This window comes from Oreochromis niloticus, linkage group LG18 (assembly GCF_001858045.2).
Source record: "Oreochromis niloticus isolate F11D_XX linkage group LG18, O_niloticus_UMD_NMBU, whole genome shotgun sequence".
NCBI classification, from domain to species: Eukaryota; Metazoa; Chordata; class Actinopteri; order Cichliformes; family Cichlidae; genus Oreochromis; species Oreochromis niloticus.
Genome location: NC_031982.2, coordinates 4,694,299 through 4,704,718, shown reverse-complemented (window position 1 = coordinate 4,704,718; position 10,420 = coordinate 4,694,299). Strand labels below are relative to the sequence as shown.

The 10,420-nt window shown below is 39.6% G+C and overlaps 1 long non-coding RNA gene across 1 annotated transcript; it reads right to left on the bottom strand.

The window, feature by feature from the left end:
• Positions 1 to 583: 583 nt before the first annotated feature.
• Positions 584 to 6,397, bottom strand: LOC112842939 (uncharacterized). The gene is made up of 3 exons (XR_003214998.1): positions 6,379 to 6,397; positions 6,174 to 6,255; positions 584 to 625 (listed from the first exon to the last, which is right to left on the bottom strand). It is a non-coding gene; the product is annotated as an uncharacterized LOC112842939 (long non-coding RNA).
• Between the last annotated feature and the right edge of the window lie 4,023 nt (positions 6,398 to 10,420).

Sequence of the window (10,420 nt, the reverse complement as noted above, 5' to 3'; positions counted from 1 at the left end):
CTTAAACTCATCATATATTTTTGCATATGCTGAACAGGCAGTCAGACATGCTGTAACTGTGGGGTAGAAAACTGCATGAAGACCATACGGCAGGGGTCTCAAACTCCAGTCCTCGAGGGCCGCTGTCCTGCAACTTTTCCATGTGTCTCTGTTGCAACACACCTAGTAGGTCATTAGCAAGAGTATAGAACTTGAATGCATGCTGAGTTGGCAATTCAGCCATTTGATTCACGTTACAGCAGCTCATGAGTGAATGAACATGGTGCAATAAAAGTATTTTAGAAGTATATGTTTCCAAATACATATATTTACTTAAATTTACTTGAGTAGGTAGGGTTAGGGGTTGCCACCTCAGCATGCAGTCAAGTTCTATACTCTTGCTAATGACCTACTAATTGTATTCAGGTGTGTTGCACCAGGGACACATGGAAAAGTTGCATGACACCGGCCCTCGAGGACTGGAGTTTGAGACCCCTGTCATACGGAATATGACAGGTGTGGTTGAACTGCATGAAGACTCTGAAGTTTCTCTTCTGGCAGGACAGGAATGTAGCCTTGTCCTGTGAGCCACCGTAAGGATGTACTTGGAGTAGAACTGGACTGTCACCGGCCTCAGGCTCTTCACCTTTTCAAAGACAAAGCAGTCATTTAGATAAAATATTAGATATTGTTTACCTGTAAATGCACAAAGAGAATTTAGAAATGTAATTCTTGTCAAGAGTGAACAAGCACTGATAGCCAGCTCTGTTCTGGGAGGCCCTCTGGACCCAGTGGAGGTGGTGAGTGACAGGAGAATGGCGGCTAAGCTGTCATCCCTGATGGACAACATCTCCCACCCCATGCATGAGACTGTGAAGGCACTGAGCAGCTCCTTCAGTGGGAGACTGTGGCACCCACGGTGTGGGACGGAGAGATTTCGCAGGTCTTTCCTCCCCACTGCTGTCAGACTCCACAATAAAGACTTTTGCAGCTGATCAAACACACAAACCCACACATGTGCAATAAGACTGCTATATGTGCAATTCTTCTTCTGACAATGTTGTGTTTTTGTATTTTCCTACTCAGTTGTATATAGTATTTGTATTTCTATTTTATTCTATTGTATATGGTATTTTATTTTATTTTATTTTATTGTATTCCAGTGTTTTCTAATTTCTGCTACATAACTTTGCACTTTTGCTGTAACAAAACAAATTTCCCACCTGTGGGACTAATAAAGGCCATCTTATCTTATCTTATCTTATCTTATCTTATAGTGTAATCTACAGCTGTGGCCAAACGTTTAGAGAATGAGAAGTGTTGTTTATTTACAAAGTTTGCTGTTTCAGTGATAGTTGTATATCATATCATATCACTTCAAACGGAGGTGATCCAGTAATGCTGCACTAATGAATTAGACTAACTATTCACTTTAGCTAAAGTTATTAAGTTAGCTAAAGAGTTGGGATTAGGGCTGCACGATTTTGCATAAAATGAGAATCACGATTTTTTTGCTTAGAATTGAGATCACGATTCTCTCACGATTTTCTTTTCCAGTATAAATATTTATTGCACTTATTAACTGCACATCAACTTCGTAACAGTTGAAACTGAACATAAAAACAATAAATAAACATAAAAACAATAAATGCCTCACATTTTGTGGTTGCCGCAAAATGTTGTACTGCTTGAAATTCCGAGCAGGTAGTGGAACAATAGAAAAATAGTTGCGGGACGGCACTGTGTACTGTTTGTCTAGGGCAGGGGTCGGCAACCCTGGGCACGCATGCCACAGCTGGCACGCGAAGGGTTAACTGATGGCACGCTCGGTGGGCCGATGATTTTTTTTTTTTTTGTAGCGGTATAAACAATGAGAGGTGGTGGATTGGCCAGATGCTGGCCGGTGTGTAAAAATAACTCAGTTGTTTGGTGGTGGCTATGGCGTAGCTTCCACTGATTCAGTAACATTAGCAAGTGGTGGAGGCCAGCAGGTGGATGAGGGAAAGGGGAGGCAGGAGGAGCAGAGACCCGAGGCAGCACCGGTCCGAGTGTCAGGTGAACTGAACTTCAGGTAAGAAGTTATGACCTGCAGTCTATCTGGGTCAGATATAAACCAAGTTTAGGTGGAGTTTATTTTCGTTGTGCTGACTTTTTACAGTCAGTTACAATAACTCGTACTGCGTGCTAGCTAGCATGACGGAGTTTTCATCAGCATTGTAGTAGCGAACTTTATTTTATTCATAAGGTTAGTTAGTAGAGTTGCCAACCGTCCGTAAAAAGACGGAATCGTCTCGTATTCAGAGAAAATATTACGCGTTTCGTATTGAGCTTAAAAGGAACGCAGTTTGTCCCGGACTTCAGCTACAATGGAAAAAGACACAAAGCTGGAGTTAATCTGTCGTTACGCTGCACAGCTGCCTCTTCTTCTCTCATTCTCTCCCTCTCCTGTTGCTACTTCAATCATTAAACTGATCAATGATCAGCTGATCGGCTTTTCTGGCGCAAGTCCGTCTCTCTTGTTTGAGGGGGGACGTTGTTAGCTTTCCACATTCCGACACTTCAAAAGCTTCAGGAGCTTTCCGCTCAGCACAGCATCAGCACCACGGAGATACACGGATACATCCGTAGACTCGAGACAGAATTCCCAATGCGTTTTTGGGACTTTCAGGTGTATGGACCAATGTTTTATTTTCTGATCAAACCAGAAATCTTTAATGAGCAGCTAGATTTGTCTCGCATTAACTGGCTGAGTTAATGCCAGTTAATGCAACATCGAAGCAGCTGGAATCCACAGCTGTGCGTGTTCATGGAGCTGCATTTTCACCTGCTGGACATCACTACCTGACAAGTTTAACTGTCTTCAGAACACTGCAGAGGCATTATTGACAGTATGTGGGTCTACATATCTGTGTGAGCAGATTTTCTCTCACATGAAGAGCGTCCTCGCTTAGCCGCTCGGAGACCTGTGTCTCTGAGTGCGAGACCAGAGATCACATTAACATGTGTATCTCTGTATTAACAAACATGCCATATTGGCCCAGTTTATTTTACTTATCATTGTTGTGAGGAGACCATAAATAGCATTTGTATTTTCTGTTGTACAGTTCATTTGCTGTCATGGAGTTCTTGTTATTGATAAAAAGTGTCTTTTTTTTGTTTCGAAATAGCTGATAACTGTTCGCTGATAGCTGCCAACATCTGTGAACAAATCTAATTCTATAAAGTGGTTCTATATAGTGTGTAACTGTTAATATAGAGCGTTATTAAATTTATTGCTAATGCAATCATATGGCACACTGACCTCTGAGGAAATTTTAGATGGCACTCGCTATCAGAAAGGTTGCCTACCCCTGGTCTAGGGTGTTGATCATTTTCCTAAATCCCTCGTTTTGCACAGTGATGATATATCTTTGGTCAGGTGATAAGTAATAGCCTCCGTAATTTCTTTGTGCCTGCGGGAGTTCGACGTGTATAGGGAAGCGCTGTATAAGGTTCCCGTTATTGATGTTTGGGTGGTTGACCGGGACGGATTTTCTCCTGTCACTTTCTCGTCATCCCTGACGTGTTCTCCATTGTTTTTTTCCTGCCAATTTGAGCATCACGGCACAGCTTCTGTATCACGTGGCATAAGGCTCCGCCCTTGTCATTTGTTGAGCAGGAAGAGTGAGCGCTTGTTTTCATGCACATTACGTCCCGGATCAAAATGCGGTACAATCGTCGTCGTCTTTTTTTTTCTCTTTTCTTTTTTTTTTTTAAAATCGTTGTCATTTGGAAATGAGATCGCACATAAGTATGAATCGAGATCGCGATTTTCTAACGATTAATCGTGCAGCCCTAATTGGGATGCTGTGTAAGACATAAATAAAGCTCAAATACAAAGGTTTGGACACTGTTTTGCATGTTTCCCTACTGTAGGGGTCTCTGCAAGCATACAGGGCTCTGACAGGGTACAAGATGACAACTTTGGAATTCTACTAGAAACGGTCGATCATATTTGTTTGTCAAAGCTGAATCCAGGGCAAACTAGGCTAAATTAGCGTTTTTAGCTAACAGCTACAATAAGCATAAAAGTTACTGTACGGCTATCAATTGTTAACATGACGCTTGTTCTTATACATGTAATACATTTATTACCAACCTGAGAGTTTATCCGCTGGTCATTCGACATGACGAATGACTTCTGAAGTCTTAATTCAGCTCAAGACGCTGTAGATTCCCGTCAGTAACACTTTCGGTCCGCTAGTAAAACGTAGTTCTATTAATCTGCGCTCGTTTACTCTTGAACCAGAACCGGATGTAAGTTCCAAAAAACAGAATTTTGGAACTGAAACTGAATGGTGAGAGTGAAACTGAAATTATTGGAGAGCTGAATTTTTAAAGGATAAAATGCAGTTTCAAAGCAAATGAATTGATTTTCAATATATAAAATTCAATTTCAATTTAGTGATGATCATTTTCAAACCATAAATTCAATTTCAAATTAGACTAATTCAAATTCAGTTTTCAAAAGCATTTATTCAAGTTACAATTCAGATTCAATCTGAGCAATTCAAATTCAAATTTAACTTATTCAAATTCAGTTTCTGATGGCACAGATTTCTGCCCATAATTGGCTGCATTTTTAGATAAATAGTTGTATATGTTTATAAAATGTACATTTTATATTTGCATTTCAAGTTATAAAAATTGACTCAACATGTCTGGTTTTTTTTTTTACAGTAAAAAATACTACTAGGATTTGAAGTTCTTTGTGTGATTTTAGATCAGTAATACTAATGCAGTATGTCAGTGACAAAAACAACTAAATTCAGTTGAGCTGAAAAGAATGACACCAAACAAGGCAAGGGGAAAAAAATAAAATGAAACAATTTGAGGGTGAAATACAAACGTAAACTCCAAAGGAGTCAAAAATGGCCGCTTGTATTTCAGACCTCAGAGGGTTAATCCAACAAATGATGAAAAATTAGGTTTAAATTTGTGTTCATGACAGTGCAGATTTCTGACATTTTGTGCAATTTAAGCTGTAACAATGTGATTGTTTACTAACAAAAAACAGTGAAACTTAAGTTAGACCTGTGTTTGTAAATGAACCGCCCCATGTTGTGTAGCTTTCTGGATTTTATTGGGCTACATGATTATTTATTATACAGGCTATACAGTACATAAACTAAAAACTCAGATGTTTTATGTAAGTAAAGTGTGCAATTATGTGGTCTACAGACAATAATTAAGTTATAGATTATATTTATATAAAAAACGTGTATACTTACTGCATTTGAATCATTTTAACCATATGTAACCACCTGCATATGTGTTTGAAAAAAAAATGCTTTGATTTTGCCACCCCATTTGATTTCTTTGCCACCCTCATGCCACCCTAAGAAAATTTCTTTAGATCCGCCCCTGGCGTGACCTGTGTATAAACGCATAAAAGAAATAACGTTGGTGGTTTTTCCGTCATGTAGTAACTGCTGGCTTTAACTGTACAAAGGTTGTTCGTCACTATGAAACACATACAGACTTCATGATGTTCGGCTAATATTTTTATTGTGAATATTAATCATGAAGGTAAACGGCCCTGTACACCACGGAGCGAGGTCAGCATATCCACGATATCTTCAGCTCTCTGAGTTAACCCAGAGTTTCACAGCTGAAAATGTCGGCAGCATCAAACTAATCTAACGGTCATCTATGAATAATTCACAGGTCATATCAATATGATTTTACAGAAAATCATCCTTATTACTGCCAACTATTCCAGAGACGTGAAAATCTACAATATAAAGAACACAAAAATATAGCAGTCTAACGCAACACTGTTACAGAGATGAACGCGTCAGTTTGTCGCAGATCAAAGTGGAATGAAAGTGATTGGTTGAACAGGTGTTCGTGATCTGTGTTATCTGCATTTTCATCAGCGAAAGACACTCAGCAGCAGATTAGAATAACATTTATACATTTAATAAATCACCAAATTAATACACGCAAGAAACAATCAAACCTGTTCCGACAATTTGAGTTTGTATTCCCTCAGCTGCAGACTCGCTGCTGTTTAAATGTTTGAGAGCGAAGATTAGATATAAAAAAACAAACGTCAAACTTAGACTCAGTCTACGTACACATATGATATGAGGCCAGGACGTATAGTGGCTGTGTCCTGTTTTAAGATCATATATGTAAAATTGTTGTCTAACCTGCGTTGATCCAGCCGCTTAGAGTCCGTGGTTACCATGGTCAGGGCCGTGCAGAGACGTTTACAGGGGCGGGTGCTCAAAGCTAAAAAGGGGCACATTGAACCAGGCTGAATAACAACAACACACATTCATCAAGAATCTAATATGGGATCGCATCATACTGTATCACTGTTGTGAGGCAAAGCAAACGTAGCCTATGTTTTACCTGATGGGTACAATGTTGCTGTTGAGGGGTTGCTGCTGCTCCTGCTGCTGATAGTGCTGGAGGGCAGGGCTGTGTTGATCTGAGACTGTAGACATTAAAAAGTCCACAGGAGAGATGGTAGCTGATTAAACAAGTGTCATGAGATAATAACAAAATGCAAAGATTGGTGACAGCGCTTGGAACCATAAGGCAACAAAAAACTGAGAAATAAACTAGACCCTGCCTGTGAATCACTCTTTGCCTCTCTTCCTCCTTCCATCCCCTCATCTCATCCATCACTCTCCACTTGCTGTCCATCTGAGAACAAGGCACAACTTGCTATTGCATTAAACTATTATTTAATTATCCACACCTAACAACTCTTACACTTAATCTATAATAAAATGATGACAGAAAAATGTTATAGAAGCGAAACATTCCAGTTGTGCTTATTATTATTTTTATACTGGAATACCTCTCCAACCTCTGGTACATGTGTTAATGTTACCTGTGCTCTTTGTAATCCGGCTGCTGAGGGATCCACTGCCTTTAGTAGCCTCACACAGCTCCTACTGTTTCCTCCTCATGTCCTTACCAGCCATGTCTGGACAATGTTATGAGTAATAATTTAAAAAATCCATATGAATAAAACACACACATGCACGCACACACAGTGACATTTTAGACCTTCTTCAGAATACTGTATATACTGTGGGCACAAGTTTCCATCATGGTGCTGATCCAGAATCCTTCCCTTATTATTTATTACTAGAGCTACAATAATAAAGCAATGAGGGGAAAAAAGTAATAAATTTATAATAATGTATTTATGATGATTCCATTTGTTTCACTATCCACTCTGTGCAGGCAGAAAGCTTATTACATTTTTAAACTGTAGAGATACAATAATTTTGCTGCTGTAAAATCAGCATTTTGTCTTATTTAAAATATAAATCTAATATAATCTGTTTCTTAATGTATGTTCTTTAAAATACAGCGTGTTTTTTAAATATTATAATTATAAGAATCCATTATTATGTGGACATGCATATTAGATCATTTTAAGTGAAATATAATCCCCCCAGAAAGGCAGGAAAAGCCCTGTAACTTACTTTAAAACTAAATATGTTCCCTAACACGGTGACAGAGCTACAGACCCATGACAGCCTTACCCAGTGAGCCAGCAGCTATGACCAGCACTACTTGTGCAGTTAATAAAAGGACAGGTAATGTTTGTCGCGCTGTTGCACACACAGCACGCTCATTTGTTTCAGTTCGTCAGTTGCCACAAGACAGCTTACCAACGTGTACGTGATAAGCTAATACTGCTGTGTGCTGTAGACTACAGTGTGCGCTGTACAGCTACTTACTGGTTTTGTCGCATCAGTCTGTGTCTCTGAGTTAATTTGTGTTTCTCCTACAGCTCCGGACCGCAAAAAATGCGCGTGCTCTTTATGAGCTCGTTCCCGGCTCGTAACCAGCGCGTTCTGCAGTCAAAGGCGATCATTGGTTAATGGTGATCATGTGACTGATGCAAGCCAGATCCTTTTATTTAGCAAAAATGTGATTAATAGTTAAATATTATTGTTGAGGAGCACAGACGGGACTCCACACGCACACACACATTTAAAAAAAAAATAAATTAAAATTTAAAAAAAATATTTGCCTCAACAAAAGGGCACTTTGGGCATCCATCAGGAAAGGGGCGGGTGCTCAAGCCCCTTCCGCCCCCCTCTGCACGTGCCTGACCATGGTTACTGCATAGCAGCTGTAATTTAAACAGCTGGCACTGCGGAAACCTACCGGCGACATGAGTGTTTATGTTTGTCGTTGCAAAAGAACTGTCTGAATGGTTAACTGAATTTAACTGGGATAAATTATAGTTAAGGAGTATCACAGATAACGCCCACTGAGCTGTGTGACTGTTCACCACTACACTGAGATAAGTAGGCTATTACTGAAATACACGTGCTATATCATAAACTATAAGTAGGGGGGTCCTATTAACTTTTTTAGTTTTAAAGGACACCTTCCTGCCTTTAGTCTCAGTATTAGTATTAGTTTTCTTCTAACATCCAGAAGTCTGCGTGATGTGTTACATAGTTTCTAACAAGCCTTTGACAGTTAAACATAACATGACCGAAACAAAAAACCGAAGAAAAAAAAATCACACAAATTATATGTTAACCTCGTTTATTTTTAGTTAAGTAAACTCTAAAAATTCTAACAGACAGCTGGTGCTTAGAATACAGTTGAATAACTATTAAAAAACTGATGATGTAATATTTCTGTACAGGTTGCAGTCTTCATGATGAACATGCTGCAAACTCTGCTCCTCTCGGTGGAAATGCGCCTTCTCTTTCCTCTTTGTATAAAAACATTTTAAAAGTCAGTTTAATCTCAAAATTCACTGTTAAAAAATCCAGTTATGAAACATAACTTTAACCTCAGCCAAACCGATTTGCTCAGTTGTAAACAAAACAGCGAAGTAAACGTGACCCGACATACTGGAATTAAGTCCAGTGTTTAACCACTGAGAGCTAAAACTCAGGTGAGGTTTCAAAGCTGTGTGCCGGTGATTGGACATCTGCCGCTGATAAAGCTGGTTCGCCTATAAAGTGCTCTGTAGGGAAACAAGCTCCAGCAGCTCTGCGCTCGGGGAAAAAAAACTATGGTCATGTCCAAATTCATGGGCTGCATCCTCCTGAGGCCGCATTTATAATAATAATAATACATTTTATTTATAGGCGCCTTTCAGACCCTCAAGGTCACCTTACAGTAGCACATAAACAATACCATAAAAAACATTTAAAATTTCAGAAGCTGAAGAAGAGCGGAGTGTACGAAGGGGTGAGTATGTATGGAGAAGATCGGATAGATATGGAGGAGTGAGGTTATGAAGCGCTATGAAAGTGAGAAGCAGGATCTTGAAATTGACACGGAGGTGAATTGGGAGCCAATGGAGCTGTTTAAGAACAGGTGTTATATGTTCAGTGGATCTAGTTCTGGAAATAATACGAGCAGCTGTATTTTGAACCAACTGCAGTTTATGGAGGGATTTATGAGGTAGACCATAGAGAAGAGAGTTACAGTAATCCAGACGAGATGTGACAAGAGCATTGACAAGTATGGCAGTGCTGTGTGGTGTGAGTGAGGGACGAAGACGGTTAATATTACGGAGATGAGAGTAGGAAGACCGAGTGATATTATTTATATGTGCTGTGAAGGACAGAGTGCTATCGAGGATGACACCAAGACTCTTAACCTGAGGGGAGGATGTGACAACAGAGTTATCAATGGATAATGAAGGACTGGTTGGAACTGTAGTCAGTTTTGATCTGGTGCCTATTAAAATGAATTCTGTTTTATTGCCATTAACCCTAGAACACTATCGCTATAAATAGTAACACAATCACTAATGCCGGGTGATTTTTACCCGAAATAATATAACCAATAAAAAGTAATCAAATATATCAAAATATGACAACACATGACAAATTAGAGTGGTCTCCTTTTACTTTCAACTGTGCCATGTCTAACAAAATGAAAAAAAATCCTCCTAAAACAAAATAATGACTCTGGAAAGCTGGTCTTTGGTCCACCCATTCCTGGGAAATTTGAGACTTCCCTGGTGAAGGCACAGGCTCCTCGACACGCAAACAGCTGCAGGAGAGAGAAATCATGTAAATGTATTTTCCCGGATGTAAATCACCCGGCGATAGTGTTCTAGGGTTAAGTTTAAGAAAGTTGTGCGTAAACCAGACCTTGATTTCACTTAAACAGTCAGAAATGGATGTGGGTGGGAGAGTAGCTGTGGGTTTGGAGGATAGGTAGAGCTGGGTGTCATCTGCGTAGCAGTGAAACTGGATGTTATGCTTCCTAAAAATATTACCTAGGGGTAGGAGATAGATGATAAAAAGTAAAGGACCCAGGACAGAGCCTTGGGGTACACCAGAATTACCTGGAGTAGATGCTGATCTGTGAGGGAGTAATTGAACAAACTGTGAGCGGTCAGAGAGAAACAGGTGAGTACTGTACCATTGATGGCAATAGATGCTAATCT